Here is a 22,696-nt window from a genome sequence, read left to right as displayed (position 1 = left end):
GGGACTGATGACCACAGATGTCAAGTCCCATAGTGCTCAGAGCCATCTGAACCATTTTTTGAAAATAAAACAAAAGAAGTCATTTCGACAAAAAGAAAAGGGTTAAATCAGAAAAACGTATGTGAAGGAATATGGCGTTAATTTTAACGTGCCCACACCTTCTTTCCTCCGTCACTTCTACATCGTGGAACATTTAAATCCAAACAAGAGTGTCCACAAGAAAAGGGGGAGGTGTCAAATCATCCAACTCCTTGTCGATGAAAAACAAGATACAGCATATTAGAAAAAAGCTCACGATAACGGGGCATGCTGAGCCACGTCCAATGGGCTGTGGCCATATATTGGGAAAAGGCACTCGGATCTGCGTCATATCCACTCACCATCACGGACATAATGTCCAACGAGCCACATGATGGCATTGTTCTTCGATCGGGGAAGGAAGGTTGAATCGGGACGCACGAGAATCTCTCCCGAGATAGCCGCCTCCGACGTCCTGAGGAGAAAAGCCAGTTGTCGGCGAAGCCAACTCCAATGGCCACGACCGCAGGAGATCAACCGATGATATAATGTATCAGTTTCATGGCAACGATTGCAACGGTCCGTCACATTAAGACCAATACGACAAAGTCGTACGTTGGTAGGTACAATATTATGAACAACTTGGTACCACGGGGACGCCACTTCCATCGAGAAACTCGGGAGGCTAACGTTGGACCAAACAATCTTCCAATTGGGAGTACTATGAGGAATTGGGAGTACTATGAGGAATTGGCCAGCGGCGTAACAGCATTTTTAGGGAGAGAATCACTTGGGAAAGGATATTTACTCCTAAATAACTGACTTCAAGAAAAAATTCCTTAACGTGCCGTAGTTTATTACTAATCCTACCTGTGTTAAACTCGCCGGTCGGATACAGGCATGAAGACGAGCTGTAAGCGACTGGGGGGCGCGTTGACATGTTAAAACGGTGCGACGGATGAATAAGGCAGAAGGCTTAACCCGAATGTCAGGTAGGCCCAAACTTCCCTGCAGACGGGGCCGGCCATGACCCCATAACGCACGCGAAATGTAGAGTTGCCAGATAAACCTGCCAGTTAAACTTTGCAACTTGCGGTACATCATCTCAGGAAGTGGAAAGATTTGTGCAATAAAATAAGCCTTACTTAACACATACTTGTCGCAGGCCCGGACCTTATGAAGAAGGAGGGAGGGAGCGACGCTCGTGTTCAGTGATCGCTCCCTGAATCTTACCCCTGACAGACTTCCAGTTTATCGTAGCCATCTTTAGCGGACAACTGTCAATTATAACACCTAACGATCGATATCGGGTGACCTGCAAAGCCCATGGAATTTCAACAGCCCGCATCTCGTGGTCTTGCGGTAGCGTTCTCGCTTCCCACACCCGGGTTCCCGGGTTCGATTCCCGGCGGGGTCAGGGATTTTCTCTGCCTCGTGATGGCTGGGTGTTGTGTGCTGTCCTTAGGTTAGTTAGGTTTAAGTAGTTATAAGTTCTAGGGGACTTATGACCACAGCAGTTGAGTCCCATAGTGCTCAGAGCCAGTTGAACCATTTTTTGAACCTGAATTGGGATGATGAATTGCACACCGAACGCCAAGCACGGCATTTTTCCTTCATCCTGTATCTGAATATGTCCTGGTAATAATAATTTCGTGTTGCTTAATGTGCTGGTGGCAATCTTTCAATTGGAAGTCACTGCGGCAACTTTTGTCTCCATAACCAGTTATCCAACTGGGAGAAGGCGACCTACAGTTTAACACGGAATCGGAAACATGTTTCGTTTCTGGCGAATCTCCACATTATTGAGAAGCTGGGTCAACAAACAGAAATAAAAATCTGATCCCACTCAGAATCGATTCCACGAAATGATTAAACGTGTCCACACACTCCAAAATATTTCAGTTTCCTGCTTTTGACTAAGGCAACAGCCGCACAGTATTAACGTACATCCTTTGAAAGGCCCTATCGACTGGATTGGAGGTCACATGTCCCATCTTACTATTGTGTGCTAGTTTATTGAATGCATACACATTACAAGTAGAGAGTCCTTTACGAATTTCCTTGTTCATCCTGGATCATATAAAATGTTCACGTATTTTCTGACACCTAAATGCTCCCTCCCCCGGTGATTCATGTAAGTACCGGAAGAGTAATGGTAATAATTCCTTAGGAAGCATTATCTGCAATTCATTGCCTCTTTGGGACTTGATGATGATGACTCTGGAACTTACAAAATAATATTCACTCTCTCGACATACGGGCCTTTATCGTTTCACTTTCGTGAATCCTCTTTTTAATTTCACGAAAGCATTCATCTTTATCTTGGAATTTTCTAATGTCACGAATTAGGTGAGGTATGTGAGTAAGAACTAAAGTCACAATCAGACCTGAAGCACTATTTTTCACCAGCTGATAGTCTCTTCAGTAATTCTCACTGGAATCAAACATTAAATTCAACCCTTCTGCGACCACTTTTTCTGAACCCTTTATAATATGGAACTCGAACTTACAGGTTAAATTTCCTGTTATCCATCTGGCAATACGACCAGTCCTGCATTCGCGTCTAAGACGGAAATTGGCGCTTGGCTGTCAGTCTCTGAAATGAACTTTCGATGCTCCAAATAGCATCGAAACATTTCCATCCCAAAGAGCAGAGGCTTCCAATTCATAAATTGAGTACCTTGTAGTTCATTTAATACCTATGAGTTACAGTTAGTTGTTTTCTTACCCACTTCCTGCTCCTGCAGCAAAGCAACTCCTACCTCTGGGGCCAAAACATCTGTCTGAAGAATAAAGGCTAATGCCAGGACTGACTTCAACGCTTCCTTCAGTGCCAAAAAATTAGTCTTTCTATGAAGGCCCAAAAAAAGTTTACACCCTTCTTTCCGCAGCTCATTAAGTGGATCAGTCTTCTCGGCAAAACTGCCAATGAACTCGCTAAAAACATTGACCGTACCCCTAAATTTAACGATTTCTTTAACGTTTTGCAGGACTGAGAATTGACTAACGTCTTCCTGTCTCTTTGGGTCGATATGAAGCCCTCATTAGAAACTATGTTCCCTAGAAACTTTATAGAGTATTAGGCACACACAACCTTTCGTGGATTAAATACACTACTGCCCATTAAAATTGCTGCACCACGAGGATGACATGCTACAGACGCGAAATTTAACCGGCAGGAAGAAGTTGCTGTGATACGCAAATGAATAGCTCTTCACAGCATTCACACAAGGTTGGCGCCGGTGGCGACACCTACAACGTGCTGACATGACGAAAGTTTCCAACCGATTTCTGATACACAAACAGCAGTTGACCGGCGTTGCCTGGTGAAACGTTATTGTGATGCCTCGTGTAAGGAGGAGAAATGCGTACCATCACGTTTCTGACTTTGAAGAAAGATCGGATTGTAGCCTATCGCGATTGCGGTTTATCGAATCGCGACATTACTGCTCGCGTTGGTCGAGATCCAAGGACTGTTAGCAGAATATGGAATCAGTGGGTTCAGGAGGGTAATACGGAACGCCGTGCTGGATCCCAACGGCCTCGTATCACTAGCAGTCGAGATGAGAGGCATCTTATCCGCATGGCTGTAACGCATCGTGCACCGAGCGAGGTGGCGCAGTGGTTAGCACACTGGACTCGCATTCGGGGGACGACGGTTCAATCCCGTCTCCAGCCATCCTGATTTAGGTTTTCCGTGATTTCCCTAAATCGTTTCAGGAGAATGCCGGGATGGTTCCTTTGAAAGGGTACGGCCGATTTCCTTCCCCATCCTTCCCTAATCCGAGCTTGCGCTCCGTCTCTAATGACCTCGTTGTCGACGGGACGTTAAACAACACTAACCTAACCGCATCGTGCAGCCACGTCTCGATCCCTGAGTCAACAGATGGGGACGTTTGCAACACAACAACCATCTGCACGAACAGTTCGACGACCTTTGCAGCAGCATGGACTATCAGCTCAGAGACCATGGCTGCGGTTACCCTTGACGCTGCATCACAGACAGGAGCGCCTGCGATGGTGTATTCGACGACGAAGCTGAGTGCACGAATGTCAAAACGTCATTTTTTCCGATGAATCCAGGTTTTGTTTACAGCATCATGATGGTCGCATCCGTGTTTGGTGACATCGCGGTGAACGCACATTGGAAGCGTGTATGACTTGGCGTGATGGTATGGGGTGCCACTGGTTACACGTCTCGGTCACCTCTTGTTCGCAATGACGGCACTTTGAACAGTGGACGTTACATTTCAGATGTGTTACGACCCGTGGCTCTACCCTTCATTCGATCCCTGCGAAACCCAACATTTCAGTAGGACAATGCACGACCGCATGTTGCAGGTCCTGTACGGACCTTTCTGGATACAGAAAATGTGCGACTGTCGCCCTGGCCAGCACATTCTCCAGATCTCTCACCAATTGAAAACGTCTGGTAAATGGTGGCCGAGCAACTGGCTCGTCACAATACGCCAATCACTGCTCTTGATGAAGTGTGGTATCGTGTTGAAGCTGCATGGGCAGCTGTAGCTGTACACGCCATCCAAGCTCTGTTTGACTCAATGCTCAGGCGTATCAAGGCCGTTATTACGGCCAGAGGTGGTTGTTCTGGGTACTGATGTCTCAGCATCTATACACCCAAATTGCGTGAAAATGTAATCACATGTCATTTCTAGTATAATATATTTGTCCAATGAATACTCGTTTATCATCCGCATTTCTTCTTGGTGCAGCAATTTTAATGACCAGTAGTGTATCAGAACAGCGCTTCTTAATCCCTCAAAATTGTCCCTCAGGCGCCCTATGTGCTCCTGCAGCGAGCTACTTTGTGTTTTTTAATCGCTCAAATTGTCGCGCAGGTGCCTTACGGGCTCCTGAAGCGAGCACCTGTACACTACCGAATCGTCAAGATAATGGTACGGATACATAAACTTTATGTTGGAAAACACCGCATCAATGAGCTGCGAGAGAAGGCACTGCTTGAAGCTAATCCAAAGGGGTCACTTATTAACTCAAATATCTTCCAATATACTATGAATGCTGTAACCAGCTTCAAACCTTCCTCCAGTGATGTTTGATTACAGGCCTTATTGATAACTAAGGTGGGAAAGACCTGCACTCCCTGAAACCATCTTAGGCACAAATTACTATCAGGCAGTCGCACTGATCTCAGGACTCCCTCTTTAGTTAATTCACAGTAATCCACCACCACGAGGTGTCCACCAGTACATTTGGGAGCCAAGAACTTTGTAACAGCACAAGGAGATTTAGGAGACCAGATTACTCTACATTATAATTTTCCTACATCTTCGTCTAATATTTCCAATCTGGGTGGCGGTAATCTACAGGGTGACTTCTTAACTGGCAGCGTATCTGTTAAGTCAGTATGACATTCTAGCAGTCCAGTAGCTCCTAATTCATTGATCAACACATCTGGGAATTCTGCACACAGGTCTTTGAATTTATCTGAGAAAATTCATCTGAACGAGCTAACTGTTCATCTAATGAGTCTGACTGCCTCACATCATCAGCTACCATACTGTATTTGTCATACATCTACATCTACATGGATAATCTGCAAATCACATTTAAGTGCCTGGCCATGTTCATGTTACACTGCTTGACCAAAAAAGTGTAACGTCGAGACATGTAGGAGGTTGTTGTTGTTGTTGTCTTCAGTCCTGAGACTTGTTTGATGCAGCTCTCCATGCTACTCTATCCTGTGCAAGCTTTTTCATTTCCCAGTACCTATTGCAACCTACATCCTTCTGAATCTGCTTGGTGTATTCATCCCTTGGTCTCCCTCTACGATTTTTACCCTCCACGTTGCCCTTCAATACTAAATAGGTGATCCCTTGATGCCTCACAACATGTCCTACCAACCGATCCCTTCTTCTAGTCAAATTGTGCCACAAACTTCTCTTCTCCCCAACCCTATTCAATACCTCCTCATTAGTTATGTGATCTACCCATCTAATCTTCAGCATTCTTCTGTAGCACCACATTTCGAAAGCTTCTATTCTCTTCTTGTCTAAACTATTTATCGTCCATGTTTCACTTCCATACATGGCTACACTCCATACAAATACTTTCAGAAACGACTTCCTGACACTTAAATCTATACTCGAGGTTAACAAATTTCTCTTCTTCAGAAACGCTTTCCTTGCCATTGCCAGTCTACATTTTATATCCTCTCTACTTCGACCATCATCAGTTATTTTGCTCCCCAAATAGCAAAACTCCTCTACTACTTTAAGTGTCTCATTTCCTAATCTAATTCCCTCAGCATCACCCGACGTAATTCGACTACATTCCGTTATCCTCGTTTTGCTTTTGTTGATATTCATCTTATATCCTCCCTTCAAGACACTATCCATTCCGTTCAACTGCTCTTCCGCCGGCCGGGGTGGCCGAGCGGTTCTAGGCGCTACAGTCTGGAACCGCACGACCGCTACGGTCGCAGGTTCGAATCCTGCCTCGGGCATGGGTGTGTATGATGTCCTTAGCTTAGTTAGGTTTAAGTAGTTCTAAGTTCTAGGGCACTGATGACCTTAGAAGTTAAGTCCCATAGTGCTCAGAGCCATTTGAACCAACTGCTCTTCCAAGTCCTTTGCTGTCTCTGACAGAATTACAATGCCATCGGCGAACCTCAAAGTTTTTATTTCTTCTCCATGGATTTTAATTCCTACTCCGAATTTTTCTTATGTTTCCTTCACTGCTTGCTCAATATACAGATTAAATAACATCGGGAGAGGCTACAACCCTGTCTCATTCCCTTCCCAACCACTGCTTCCCTTTCATGTCCCTCGACTCTTATAACTGCCATCTGGTTTCTGTACAAATTGTAAATACCCTTTCGCTCCCTGTATTTTACCCCTGCCACCTTTAGAATTTGAAAGAGAGTATTCCAGTCAACATTGTCAAAAGCTTTCTCTGAATCTACAAATGCTAGATATGTAGGTTTGCCTTTCCTTAATCTATTTTCTAAGATAAGTCGTAGGGTAGGGTATTGCCTCTCGTGTTCCAATATTTCTGCGGAATCCAAACTGATCTTCCCCCAGGTCGGCTTCTGCTAGTTTTTCCTTTTGTCTGTAAAGAATTCGCGTTAGTATTTTGCAGTAGTGACTTATTAAACTGATAGTTCGGTAATTTTCACATCTGCCAACAACTGCTTTCTTTGGGATTTGAATTATTACATACTTCTTGAAGTCTGAGGGTATTTCACCTATCTCATACATCTTGCTCACCAGATGGTAGAGTTTTGTCAGGACTGGCTCTCCCAAGGCTGTCAGTAGTTCTAATGGAATGTTGTCTACTCCTGGGGCCTTCGTAGGAGGTAACGAAGTTAAATTTCACAGACTGAGAGGGCGTATGATGTTTTTTTACATGATTATCAAAATCGAGTCAAATTGACAAAGAACTTGGTAGTATGAACCCACTTCTTTTTATGACGTGGCATCACCTGTGGTCTGGATGCATGCACTGATTCAGTTGAGAAGGGTGGCATAAGAAGCAAACTGGTCCACAACTGCTGTAACTGGACTGTGCCTGTTAAAGCCATTGGTATGACATTGATATCCGAGCCCTTCAACACATGTTCTATCAGCGACAGATCTTGTGATCTTGCTGGCTACGGAAGTACCTCAACATCAAGCAGTCATTTCGTAGGTACACAAGCTATGTGTGGACGAGGATTTTCCAGTTGAAAAACGGGACCGAGACACTGCTACTCGAGGATGCAGGATGTACGTGGTGTACCATTGTGTACTCAGAGATCGCTCAGCCACTAAATGCTGTGATCTGAAGTCATACCCGATGGCTGCCCAAAGTACGCGCGTGACACCCAGAGTAACATCGCCGTTCCGCTCCAGAATATTGGAAGAAGGAGATCTCACCTCAGATCGCTGTCATACTGGCCATTTATGAGCATCTGTGAAAGTGAAGAACTGTGATTTATGGGTAGTCCGAGTTTTACAGGCACGGCACCACTCCTTATGCAGCCGTTTGTGGTGTTAACAACAATCTACGCATGGGACGGTAATTCCGTAATCGAGCTGGTGTTAGCTTCTGAGCAATGGTGTCAGTTGCCAGAGAATGTTACAGGGAGTCTGTTGCTCGTTCTCAGACAGCTGGAGCAGGTATGAAAGGGTTATCATGTTCTTGTTGCGCAATGTGGCAGTCCTCCCTCGTGATGGTCTGAGGTGTTCGACTGAAACCTTGGCGTCGGGCATGCCTGCCTTGGCATTCCCATTTAGTCCAACATTGGTCCACTGTCCCATCCAAATGTTCCAAAAATACGGACATCGCACGATTTGGCCAGCTAGCCAAATGGACACTGACAGTGATGATACTTGGTTTGTTTCGTACTCAACTGCTCGGTCATCAGTGCCCATACCAATTCCCAGTTTTCCACAGTCCAGTCACTTCACCTTTACCGAATGATGACGAAATGATGAGGACAACACAGACACCCAGTCCTCAGGCGGAGAAAATTCCCGACCCAGCCGGGAATCGAACCTGAGAGCCTGTGTTCCAGAGACAGCAATGCTAGCCACTACGTCACGAGCTGTGAACGTCCTCAATGGTGCACCATTGAAAGTTTGTATGATGCTGACAATGCTGTCTCAAGAGTATGCAGCATCTGCGTGTCCTCCACAGTGATCATTCAGTACCTGACGCTTTTCATGCTATTTATGTGCCCTACCAGGCAGGACATGTTCTATGAGCAGAGGGCTCTCTCCCTAACAGAGTATTTTTACACCACCACCCAGCTGGTACACGTCCAAGAGGGCTCGTCTGCAAACGAGGTGGTGTGACAGGACTTTAGTGACGCTGGAAGAAGCAGATCCAACAGCCCGGTCTGAAGAAACTCGAGACAGAAATAAATGGGCCTACATATTGTAAGGTGGCTATAATTTCGCACCTTACAAGCACTCATCCTCATACTTTGCCGTGAACTACAGCCACAATTAGATATCATTTTATAGGTTGTACATCGTGTATATGAATATTTAAAGGAGACTGACATTGTCATGTACGCCTTCTAAATAATTGTTAACGCTTACTGCATGAAAGGTGACGGAGTGTCTTTATTATAAAAATGCCGTAATGAATGATTGCGTGTACTAGTAGAGGTTGGAGCGGCAGTGGAGATGAAACGGCAGGCAGAACTCAAGCTCTGGGTGGAAGGCCCGCACAGATCTTGGTCCTACTTAAACACAGCAAGTAGCTAGACAGACGTCGTGGCACCTGAGCTCTGGAGCACAATAGGGTGACGGCCGGCCGCTATTGTAGTATGGCCGGAAGGATAACCGGATAATACTTCCGAATTTGGACGCAGGTGAGAGGAAGGAATAAGCGGCACCTCGGAAACGACGCAGGCTGGGTTATTTCCAAGGAGTTTTAGTCAGAAACGTACCATTGTACGAGTATAGGTTTTTCCTCGCAAACTTTCCGTGCTGTACGACAAAAGACTAAAATATGGTTGGTCGGCAGTCGGAAGAATCTGTAGAGAGGGAGAATATTCCGTGGTTTCGGAAATATGATTCATTTTCGGAATTACGAGTGTGGGGAGCTGAGCCTTGCAGGGAAACCAGCGTTGGAGAGACCAGCGTTGGAGAGACGTGGTCTTCCGTTGCGAACGCCCGTGTGTGACGGTCGCTCGATATCAGCTTTGTTGGTACGGACGGACTGGCTGTCTTTGCTCTCAGGAGAGTTTATAGTTAGAACAGTTAGGAACTGTACTGTTGCGAACCTATACGATTCTGGACTTCACCTCTGGTTTCGAAGTCGTCGTTGAGTACACAGCGTTCAGTAATTGAGAGCACTTCCTCTGCCTATACTTGAGTTGTTATATGAACTCCGTCCTTGTGGCTGGGAGTTAGCGTTTCTCATCTGTATAACACAGAGAGGAGAAGACAGTATTAGAGTATATTAGTCAGAGGACCGCCTTCTGCCGTCCTAGTGTTTGAAACAGTTTATTTGTGGCTGGAGTTCTTCCATCGTCGCAGACGAATACGAGAACCATCACTTCGACGCACCGGACGCAGTACATATGGTGATATCGCAAATTGCTTCGGCTTATTAGGGCTATAAAAGCTTAACAGCTGTGATCACGTTAGTTTATTTCCACTGAGGTTCCACACCACTGAAAGTAGTGTCTTCTAGTGTTTGATACGCAGATGACGCCAGTCACTTCGCGTTATTGAATTAGATCCCGCAGTCATAATAAGGGGCACAGTTGGACAATTGATTAGTAATTTTACTTAGGAAATATAAACTTTGTAATATAATGTTTTTTATCTACAATAAATATATCAGCAGCAACAACGTTTATCATTTAGTAGTATTAGTTGCCTTCATCATTCATTTATGTTTAAGTTGTAATTTATATGTTAAGGTCCATTAAGAGATCCTAAGATCTGCTTCAGGGGGTGGTCAGACAACGACAAGTCTTCATTTTAGCGTTTATTATTTTCCTTTGCGCGCATTCATTTTTACACCCACCTGAAGTAGCATATTGGAATAGGTAATAAAATTTCTTTGATGTTACAATATTTTGCCAAGATTCGTGGACTTGATGTGTTAATCATTTTATTATGTTCTGTGTATGACTTGTATGTGTATATTTTAGTGTCCGCCATGGGCCTAAGTGGTCTGTGTTTGCGCAATAAATGACGATGATGGTGGCCAGGCCTGCTAACGACAGTAAACGAAAATAAATCTGGTGCACTGTGGTGTCGTTTCTACACTACTGGCCATTAAAAATGCTACACCACGAAGATGACGTGCTACAGACGCGAAATTTAACCGACAGGAAGAAGATGTTGTGATATGCTAATGATTAGCTTCTCAGAGCATTCTCACTAAGTTGGCGCCGGTGGCGACGCCTACAACGTGCTGACAGGAGGAAAGTTTCCAATCGATTTCTCATACACAAAGAGCAGTTGACCGGCGTTGCCTGGTGAAACGTTGTTGTGAAGCCTCGTGTAAGGAGGAGACATGCGTACCATCGCGTTTCCGACTTTGATAAAGGTCGGATTGTAGCCTATCGCCATTGCGGTTTATCGTATCGCGACATTGCTGCTCGCGTTGGTCGAGATCCAGAGCAGAATATGGCATCTATGGGTTCAGGAGGGTAATACGGAACGCCGTGTTGGATCCCAACGGCCTCGTATCACTAGCACTCGAAATGACAGGCATCTTATCTGCATGGCTGTAACGGGTGGTTCAGCCACGTCTCGATCCCTGAGTCAAGAGTTGGGGACGTTTGCAAGGCAACAACCATCTGCACGAACAGTTCGACGACGTTTGCAGCAGCATGGACTATCAGCTCGGAGACCGTGGCTGCGGTTACCGTACGTCGCTGCATCACAGACAGGAGCGCCTGCGATGGTGTACTCGACGACGAACCTGGGTGCACGAATGTCAAAACGTCATTTTTTCGGATGAATCCAGGTTCTGTTTACAGCATCACGATGGTCGCATCCGTGTTTGGCGACATCGCGGTGAACGCAATTTGGAAGCGTATATTCGTCAGCGCCATACTGCCGTACCATCCGACTTGATGGTATGGGGTGCCATTGGTTACACGTCTCGGTCACCTCTTGTTCTCATTGACGGCACTTTGAACAGTGGACGTTACATTTCAGACGTGTTACAACCCGTGGCTCTACCCTTCATTCGATCCCTGTGAGCCGGCCGCGGTGGTCTAGCGGTTCTAGGCGCTCAGTCAGGAACCGCGCGACTGCTACGGTCGCAGGTTCGAATCCTGCCTCGGACATGGATGTGTGTGATGTCCTTAGGTTAGTTAGGTTTAAGTAGTTCTAAGTTCTAGGGGACTTATGACCACAGATGTTGAGTCCCACAGTGCTCAGAGCCATTTGAACCATTTTATCCCTGTGAAACCCTACATTTCAGCAGGACAATGGACGACCGCATGTTGCAGGCCCTGTACGGGCCTTTCTGGATACAGAAAATGTTCGAATGCTGCCCTGGTCGGCACATTCTCCAGATCTCTCACCAATTGAAAACGTCTGGTCAATGGTGGCCGAGCAACTGGCTCGTCACAATACGCCAGTCACTACTCTTGATGAACTGTGGTATCGTGTTGAAGCTGCATTGGCAGTTATACGTGTACACGTCATCCAAGCTCTGTTTGACTCAATACCCGGGCGTATCAAGGCCGCTATTACGGCCAGAGGTGGTTGTTCTGGGTACTGATTTCTCAGGATCTATGCACCTAAATTACCTGTAAATGTAATCACATGTCAGTTGTAGTATAATATATTTGTCCAATGAATACCCGTTTATCATCTGCATTTCTTCTTGGTGTAGCAATTTTAATGGCCAATAGTGTACTTGTGACGGGCAATTTCAGCTCTGATCACTTACTGCGTATACTTGGCTGTGGTGTGTATGTGCACAAACTTCCATTGATGTTTGACCATGTCTTCTGGCTTTTTCACTTTTTGACACCTTATCACGTGTTCTAGGTCCCTCAGTTTTTTGTCTCGCAGTGTATTTAATTTTAAAATCAGTGAGCCGTTTATTGGACCACCTGTACACGGAGTGTGGCTGTAAAGCGACAAGCAGTACCCTTTTTCGGCAGGACAACGGGCTGTGCACCTTCGACGTGCAGACGAAGTCCGCCTGCAAGGGCGACTCGGGGGGCCCCGTCTTCTGCGGCACGCCCGACTTCCAGACGGGCCTCATCGTGGGCGTGGTCTACAAGAACGAGTGTGCCAAATGGTGCGGGGCGCCCGCACAGTTCAACTACCACATCTTCGTGGGCTTCTACCGGGACTGGATCCTCTCCCGCATACACGAGCCCTATCGCGTCCGCTCTGCTGCTGTGGTCCCGGCAGCCTCGCAGCCGATTTCGCTTTGTACACTCGCCGTGTCTCTGCTCAGCTTTGCAATAAACGTCCACTTATCTGCATGACTTGCTGTACGTCCCACCATCAGGAGACAATCTGAGCAGCCCTCTTACGTTGTTTCCAGCCGGTGTAGTAATTTGGAAAATGGGTTTAATCATAAATTCGCACAATAATTCTCGCCGTGAAGCAGCGTTGCCACAATAGCAAGATACGAGGGCCGTTTGAAAAATCCGTCCAAAGTCAGAGAGATGGTACCACCGGCGCGTATCGAGGTCATGTTTAGTTAGTAGCATCTGGAAAGAACGCACACCAAGTTTCAGCCATATTGGTCTATTTCCTTGTGTTTGGCATTCGTGAGAATCAAGGAAGTCGAGTGATTGTCAAAAAATAGACGAAAAGGTATTTGGTCTGGTTGTTAAACGTTACTTTATGAGAGGCAAAACGCCTCAAGAGACTAAAGAGAAGCTTGATATACATTACAGTGACACTGCACCTTCTATTAGAACCGTTTATAAGTGGTCTCAAAATTTTCAGAGTGGCCATATGGCCACAAGTGACGCTGAACGTTCTGTGCAGGTTACTACTCCAGAAATCATTGATAAAGTCCATGATATGGTGATGGATAATAGAAGAATTAAGGTGCGTGAGATTGCTAGTGCTGTGGGCATCTCGAATGAACGGGTACGTAATATTTTGCATAAACATTTGGACATGAGAAAGCAATCCGTAAGATGGGTTCCGCGAGTCCTCACACTTGACCAAAAACGGAATCGCGTGAAGTGTTGCAAGGATGGTTTTGCAGCTGTTCAGGAAGAATCCGCAAGACTTCAAGCGTCGTTTCGTCATTGTGGATGAAACATGGATACATTACTGAGACCAAACAACAATCTAAACGGCCGCGGTGGTCTCGCGGTTCTAGGCGCGCAGTCCGGAACCGTGCGACTGCTATGGTCGCAGGTTCGAATCCTGCATCGCCCATGGATGTGTGTGATGTCCTTAGGTTAGTTAGGTTTAAGTAGTTCTAAGTTCTAGGGGACTAAGGACCTGAGAAGTTGAGTCCCATAGTGCTCAGAGCCATTTGAACAATCTAAACAATGGGTTACCAAGGAAGAATCTGCACCAAAAAAGACGAAGACCATTCCCTTGGCCGAAAAAGTTATGGCGACTGTCTTTTGGGATTCGCAAGGGATAATCCTCACTGACTATCTGGAAAAGCGTAAAACTATTACAGGTGCATCGTTATTGGACCGTTTGAAAACCGAGCTGCAAGAAAAACGCCGGCGACTGGATCTCAAAAAAGTCCATTTCCATCACGACAGTGCACCAGCACACACCTCAGCAGTTGTGGTCCCAAAATTAATGAAAATAGGATTTCAACTCGTTTCACATCCATCCTATTTTCCAGAGTTGCCTCGATCGGACTACTATTTGTTCCTCAATTTGAAGAAACACCTGGCGGGACAAATATTTTATTCAAACGAGGAGGTGATTGCAGCAACTAGTAGCTATTGTGCAGACTTGGAGAATTCCTATTATTCGGAAGGGAGCAACAAATTAGAACAACGTTGGATGAAGTGTATAAGTCTAAAAGGAGACTAAAATGAAAAAGGTGTACCCCAAACACGTAAGTAGTTTTTATTTTTGCACGGACGTTCAAACGCCCCTCGTACACAAATGGAAACTGTGCAACAGAATATTAATAAAATATGAGTAATATTTAACTCCACACTGGCTGCAACAACGAGAAAAGTCACATACATTCGCGAGTGAGTGGGTTGTCTAATAACTAATGCGTTTGGGGATGATGGTAAGAAAATGTAATTATAGTAAAAGTCACTCACATGTGACGAATATACGGGAGAGTTAGACGCAGGTATTTTCTTAAATTCACCTTTCCTTGTGGCCTGGTTGCAAGGAATATTGGTTACGATGAAAATAAGAATCAGATAAAAATTACAGCAAAATGAATCGTACTTCGATAGAAAAACAGAAATGATGAAGATTGCAGGCATTAGTGTCGCGCAAATGACCAAATTAAAAAAAAAAAAAAGAGAATGGCGGTCACAAAGGAAGAAAAGGGCATGTCCACCTACCTCCATTTTTGTATTGCGCCGTCGCGAAATCGTCGCTCCTATCTGTATCCATCTCGTATAAGTAATAACAATATTGCTCCAGGAGTATATATTATTAGGCTTCTGTAAATAATTATAAATGCGGACATTTTGTTTTGACTTAAACTGGTGATTATTCAAATAAACTTCCATAAAGATAGCACCAGGTTTCACATATACGTCTACACTTTATGGCGAACGAGAACAGAACAGAAAATTACTACTAAAGGCAACAACTGAAAAGCATAATTATGTCATTGTCTCTCAGAGTCTATCAGTGCTCTTACTTATCTTTGATTGGCCGATCGATATGTGGCAAGTATTTCACATTTTGGTTTATCAGGAAATATTAAAAAAGTATCTCCAGAAGTGTTTCACGAATTGTTGACGTTTTGAAATATGAGTAACATACAAACTAATTACGAAACAAAGTTGAAGCTTAGCAAGGTGCAAAATTTATTCAAGTTTACTTGAGAAGTACTCTCTCTTTCCAAGCATTAATCCCGACTGCTGGGGTCTCCTGGTCAATCGGATGTGGCATGGTAATTGTAAGGGGTGGCCGGATGCCCTTCCTGTAGTGCAAACGTGGTCAGATATCTGCGAGCCGTGTAGTAGTAGTAGTAATAGTAGTAGCTTTATTCATCTGTAGATCTCTTTTTACAGGGATATAGGACATGTCAAAGTATTTACAAATTTAAATCAATTTAAAATAATCTAATTCGTATACTCATATGTTTACAGACTTCTAGTTAGAGACAATCATTAACTTTACTCCTAGTACACAATACTTTTTTTACAAATAACTTATTAAATAATGTAATGCCACATTGGTCACTCATATCTCACTATCAGTCACTGCACACACTATACACACATTGTTTCATAGCACTTCACTCTCTCTACACACACACACACACACACACACACACACACACACACACACACACTGGTGATCTCTGGGCCATTTTCTGCACTGGAACTTCCCATTTGCTATCCTGCAAAATTGATCTCAGCATCCCTCCATAATAATGTTGAGCTCAGAAATAGGAAGAGGTGTTACTATGGTGCCATATGCATAGCTTGGGCGTAAGTATTTCTAAAAAGGAAAAATAGGAAAAAAACGTAAGGTGAAGGTGTTATGCGGAATGGTGGATATTTTATAATCATTATTATTATTTATTTGTATAACATTTTTTTATCAAACCCGTACTCTGTTTTAGCTAAGTAATCCTTCAATGTATAAAATGTATTGCATAACAGGTACTTTTTAGCTGCCTTTTTAAATAAGTGTATTTTTGCAATTTCTTTAATCTCTTTTGGTAATTTATTGTACAGTTTTATTCCGTAGTAGAAAATGCCGTTTTGAGTTTTATGTTAATTTTTCTTGGTAAAAGTGAGTTAGTCAATCTCTTGTCGCATGGTCATGGACAGATTGTGCAGTAATTACCAACATTATTTTTGATGTGTTCAATTGACTAGAAAATATATTCACATGGAGCAGTTAAAATCCCCAGTGTTTTGAACAGATCCTTACCATGAGCTCGACTAGTATTTTTGGTTATTATTCTTATGGCTCTTTTCTGGAGTTTGAAAATTGTGTTCATATTTTGTGCATTCGTTCCCCAAAAAATGCGACAGCTAAGATTTGAGTGTACATATGAATAATAAGTAACTAAAAGACACTGCATGTGTGTGACACAGTGGTGATAGGATTCTAAGGGCATAACATGCTGATAACATTCTGTTTGCAAATACCTTTGTGTGTTCACACCACTTCAACTGAGAATCAATATTCATTCATAGAAATTTTGCGATTGTTACACAGTCTATAGAGGTGCCACCTACATTTAATTTAACATTGTCATTTTTCCTCTGCAAACCGAAATTCATGGCATTAGTTTTCTTTATGTTTAATGTCACTTTCTTACTTATTGACCAATCATAAACTTCCTTGAGAGTTTCATTTGCTTTCTCGGCAAGGAATTCTCTTGTTTTCTCAGTGATTATAATATTGCTGAATTCCTCCAATAGTTATGAAAGATTTGTTCAAAAATTCTAACTGAAGTGGAACGTGGTGACTAGCCCAGTATTCACCTAGCAGTATGTGGAAAACCGCCTAAAAACCACATACAGCCTAGCCAGCACACTGGCCCTCGTTATTAATCCGCCAGGTGGATTCGATCCAGAGCCAGGGCACCTACCCGAGTCCAGGAAGCAGCGCGTTAGCACTCTCGGCTACCCTGGTGGATACTACATCGCACAAATGGCGACCATTCGCAGATACACAGTACTCCAGGAATTTAGTGCACTTGTCAATTTTTGAACTACTCTTTCGTAACTAGTGGAAGATTTCTGAAAATTTCATCGACAATTCGGTCTTTTAACTATTGCAAGCTTCTCGGCTGTCGGCGGATACAATTACAAGCCAACATATTATGAGCACTGCCACTGCGACGTTGGATGCCGCCTGGCAGCGATGCGAGCACGTGAAGCAGTAACAAAAGTACGTAAGCTTAGTACACACGGACGGGAGAGCACCCTAGCGAAGATATGGGCTTCAAATGGGGAAATCCATTGAGATAAGCGACTTTGAGTAACGGCACATTATTATTACTCAGAGCCTGTGAACGAGTATCTCGAAGACGGGGAAGCTGGTGGGGTTCACACGCTACTGTGTTGAACGTCTACAATAAGAGGTAGTACAGTGAAACTAAGTTGGACGTCCACGACTGTTCACAGAACGTGGGGTTCGAAGGCTTGTCTGTTCTGTAAAATAGGATAGATTGTAAACTGTGGCATTTATGCCGAAAGTGCATAATGCTCATGCATGTAGAAGTGTTTTGGTACACACCATTCATCGTACGTTGTTGGACATGGAGCTGGTGGAAATTTCATTGTCATATTAGCTATTCCTGTTGTGAAAAAAATCATTCAATAATTAACAAACAAAAAAGAAACAAAACATGAAGGTGGATTCTTAGCCATGTTATTAGCTGCATTAATCTACTGAACAGCTCTTGGTTCACTTGCTGCTGGTTCTCCAGCAATTCGAAATGTAGATATAAATAATAAAAAAGGTAATAATGATCAGAAGAACAAAAAAGATATATTTTAGTAATGGAAAGGAAAGGAAAAGGAGTAAAACAAATTTCAAAGAAATAATGATAAAAGTAATAATATATTATCTAATTTTGATATGAAATAATTTGTTACACAATTAAAAATTTAATATTTTCGTGCTGTTTTTATGATTGATAAATTATTTTATGAACCAAAAAATTAGAATGTCTAATAGTAAATTTAGATACTTCTGGTCATGTTGGAACTCATTGGATTTGTTATCATAAAAATAAAAATATAAATTTTGTTTTTTAATCATATTGAGGAAATATACCTAAACAAATAGTTAACTATTTGAGAAAAAATAATTTGTGTTTATTTGTATTAAAAATAGTAAGCATGAATTATAAGTTTAATGATATTTTAAATGTACTAAATGGGCATTTTTTAAATAAACTCAGTACCGATTTAGAAAAAATAAAATATTTTCAGTTATTCATTCCAAAGATAAATAATGAATTAATTTCAAAATTGGAAGATTTTTGAATCACAAATCAAATATTTTCAATCATCAATATATCCAAAAGTTATTAAAAAATAAAGCCATCATTAGAATCGTTAGAATTAAAAATAAAAGATTTTTAAACATCAAGAGGTCCAAAATTAAATAATTTACTTGAAAAATTTGAAAAGGAATTAAATGCCATTATTAAAGTAACTATATGCTTCATTGGAAGAATTGTGAATGTAAATGATCCAATAGATGCAACAGATTTTGTGAATCAGTTATCAAATATTTTTACAAAACAGCAATATGCAAGTATTCTGACACAAGTCAATAATTATATAAGTAAACAGGAATTAAGTAATTACTTCACAAAAAAGGAAATTAAAGATGTTATTTCAGAAGTAGATTTAACTTCATACTTAAATGAGTTAAAAAACTTAATTATAATGTGTATGATAAACGAATTATTAAATTTACTTTTATGACTGGAGGTGAACAAAAAATGTACAGTTGCAGTGAATATGAGTTTATGCTTAAAAGGTGTTGTTGTTGGTAAAAGCATAAACAGAGATGTAACATTGAATGATTTTGTAATTTGGGTGAGTGTTATGGACATACTTTACAAAATAAATCCTTGAGTTGTGGGGAACTAAGATGTAATGATAATTGTATTTGGTGAAAGAATTAATTGTTTTTTATTCTATGTAAATCAAAAGTGATATTCACATTTACTATTTGAAGTGCAAAAAGCTAGTAAACACTAATTATCATAGATTAACAGCTAAAAATGAAAAAGAAAAATCGAAGTAATTTGTTCAATTTGTAAAATTAAAAAAACTAAATTCGTTAAAAAAATTTGCAGGTGAAGGTCTAAATATTCGTGGACAAATAATTAATGAATTACATAAACTAATGAGAAATGGATTTAAAACAAGAAATGAAATTTCTTATGAAATAGATGATTTATGGCAATCTGATATAGTCAAAATGGATTCAAGTAACGTGAAAGTAATTTCGAAAATAAGTAATGGATATAAATATTTTTAACTGTTATAGATGTTTTTTTCATAATTTGTTTGCGCTTTTCCAGTTAAAGATAAAACAGGTAAAAATAAAGCTCATTCATTTGAAAAAATGTTCGAGTTATGAAAAGCAAAAAAGCTGCAAACACATAATGTTAAAGAATTTTATAATAAAGAATTTCAAGAACTAATTAAAATAGATAACACTGATCATTATTCAACTTTTAGTGAATTAAAAACAACTGTTACTGAATGATTTAATAGAACATTGAAACAAAATATGTGGCAGAAATCTGCTCTTCAAGGAAATTATAAAAGAACGGACTTAGTTTTTAAATTAATTGATGAATAAAATAACACAAAACATTCAACTCTGAAAATGACAGTAAAAGTTGTAAATAAAGAAACTGAAAAAATCATTTTTGAAAACTGTTCACATAACAAATTTGTTAGATACAGAAGCTAAATATAAAATTGTTAATAAAGTAAGAATAAATAAATTGTAAGGAATTTTTGATAAAGTATATACCACCTAGAGCTCAACAGAAATTTTTGAAATTAAAGATGTTTTTCATTCTAATCCAATTATGTATAAATTTAAAAAGTAAATGGCAAACAAATAAAAGGAAATTTTTATGAACAGCAACTACTAAAACGAACTTTCCAGATGTTTATCTGGCTGAATAGGATTTAAATAAGAAAGGTAATAAAGTATATGTTAAATGATTAGGTTTTGATAATTCACACAAGAGTTGGATAAGTAAAATTAATGTAATTTTTTAAGATGTTCATAAAAATTTTTATTTTAAATGGCGAGTGTTATTGAAAATTGAAACAGGTCTGGTATTGAATATGCTTATTGTTTCATTAAAAAGGATACAGTTGATATTGAAATAATTGTTGACAAACACGATTTAATGCCAAAATCATTTGATGATTTTAAATTTGATTTTATGGAATTAATTGAAGGATATAGTGAGTTTTGCTTATTAGATGAACTGAAAAAAATTATGAATGTTTTATAAAATTTGTTTATGAAAAAAGTACTTGGTAATTTAGTTTTATAGTCTAAGAAGCTTTTGCAAGTTTATTTATTTTTTCATACAATTGTTCTCGTGAATATTCTACCAAAGTGTTGAAACAATTGCAGTGGCAAACAATTCTTACATTTTCTTTGATTTGTTGATACAAATTTACTGAATTGGAGTTGTAATTAAGTCTTAACATTTCTTCACAATTTGGATGTCAGTTAGCAGTTGATGGTTAGAGTGCTGTCACCAAAGATTTCAGTTATGCTAGCCACTGATGCGATATATATAGAAATCGTGTTAATCACTTCCACATGAACTACAGCCAGAAGATGGCGTACTGAAGCGCCAAAACTGGTTGTAACAAAATATATAAAATCGTAAGGTCAGCTGTAGGCGTTTCATTTTCCCACAATAGTGAACAGGCGTCGTCCCAAAGACCAAGGATGGACATACAAAATCTGTAGAGTTCAGTGTGTGTGTGTGTGTGTGCTGATGCCATAGGTGGTGGGGGTGGAAACGCTGTGGACAATTTGACAATATAGCTTTATTATATCTTCAATTCCACATGAGGCAGGCATGCCTCTCCTCATGAGCCCTGGAATGTGCAGCTGCCATCTGCTGCTAGTATGGCGCCTGGTGACACTGTGTTAAGTCTGTGGATCGTCGGCGAATGCCAGGCCACACCCAGTTACACAGCGGCGCTTCCTGGCGGAACGACTTGCCAAGCTGTGGCCCCTCTGCTCTTCGCTCCATGTCAGCGGAAGCGGCCGTTTATGGGTCTTGAACCACATCACCCAGGCCAGTGGCGGACGGTGACTGGACCTCCAGATAAGTGGCAGTTGGCACAGACAGCAGGGCCGGTGATGCTGTGGCACCAAGTTCTGTGAAGGAATAACCCAGTGTGGTTGCACATGCACCCTGGTCTCGAACCGTAGGCTGATGCTGGTGCTACCCAGTTGTAGCGCAGTCCACTGGTGCTCCAGCGTCCTGGTGTGGCTACTCAATCTTGACCAAGTCTCCAAATCCAGTGATGTCCTGCACTCAAATACAAATTCATTCACATTCTGTTACTGCTTATTTGTTTCTTTAAAACCTCGTGTCCATTCATGCCGCCCATAACAAAGGGACTTCCTCCAGTGTGGTGGCAACGACTCGCTTACTACATCGTTCTTTGCTGTTCGAGGAAGTTTACCACTGCGATCAGCTGTCCTCACTTCGCAACCAACTTGCGCATCTGTTAGTGTGGCCTACATACAGTGTGAAAATTATTGACCTGTTGCTGTTGTGGTCTTCAGTCCTGAGCCTGGTTTGATGCAGCCACCATATTCACCAGATCAGAACAGATGCGACTTCTCCTTGTGGGGTCATATTAAACACAAGGTATACAACAATAACCCCTACCCATTTCTGAGGTGAAAACAGCCATTCAGAAGGTCATCGACAACATCGATGTTCAAACTGTTCAGCAGGTCATGCAGAATTTCGCTATTCGTCTGCGCTACATTATCGCCAATGACGGCAGTCATATCGAACATGTTAAACCTAAATCCGAATATCTGCACACGTGCTCCGAGCAAGTTCATGTGCTCCTTTGACACCTCTCTGTGCTTCCCACTAATAATGACCAGTTCTTGCACCCCTGAAAATACTTCTTCCTGCCTCCTGAGTTCATTCCGTAACTCCCATACATTAAATACTAAACTTAAATATCATTTATGGCTAGAAAATACCACATGTCGCTGTGTGGAAAACAATACTCCACCTTCCAGGTGATTCACTTGGAGTCTCTTTACTCCGCCCCCAGCGAACAGGTACAGAGCGTTCTTCTCCTCTGCCTGGCAACCTGAGGTCAGAGATTCATATCTCCTCCAGCCTCCCAAGAATCCTGCTGTCTCTAAACAGCTTTCATCTTGTTGTTCTATTGATAAGACTACCACAAATAAATACGAGGTGTGGCTAGAAAAAAACCGGACTAGTACTGGTAAAACAATAAAACGAATGCAATAAGGCTGAAAGTCGCGTGGCCTGTCACGTGACTCTCGCTCCGCCTACTGCTCGAGTTTCGTCTGCC

The sequence above is a fragment of the Schistocerca serialis genome, chromosome 10 (assembly GCF_023864345.2).
Source record: "Schistocerca serialis cubense isolate TAMUIC-IGC-003099 chromosome 10, iqSchSeri2.2, whole genome shotgun sequence".
Taxonomy (NCBI): Eukaryota; Metazoa; Arthropoda; class Insecta; order Orthoptera; family Acrididae; genus Schistocerca; species Schistocerca serialis.
This window is presented reverse-complemented; position numbering follows the sequence as displayed.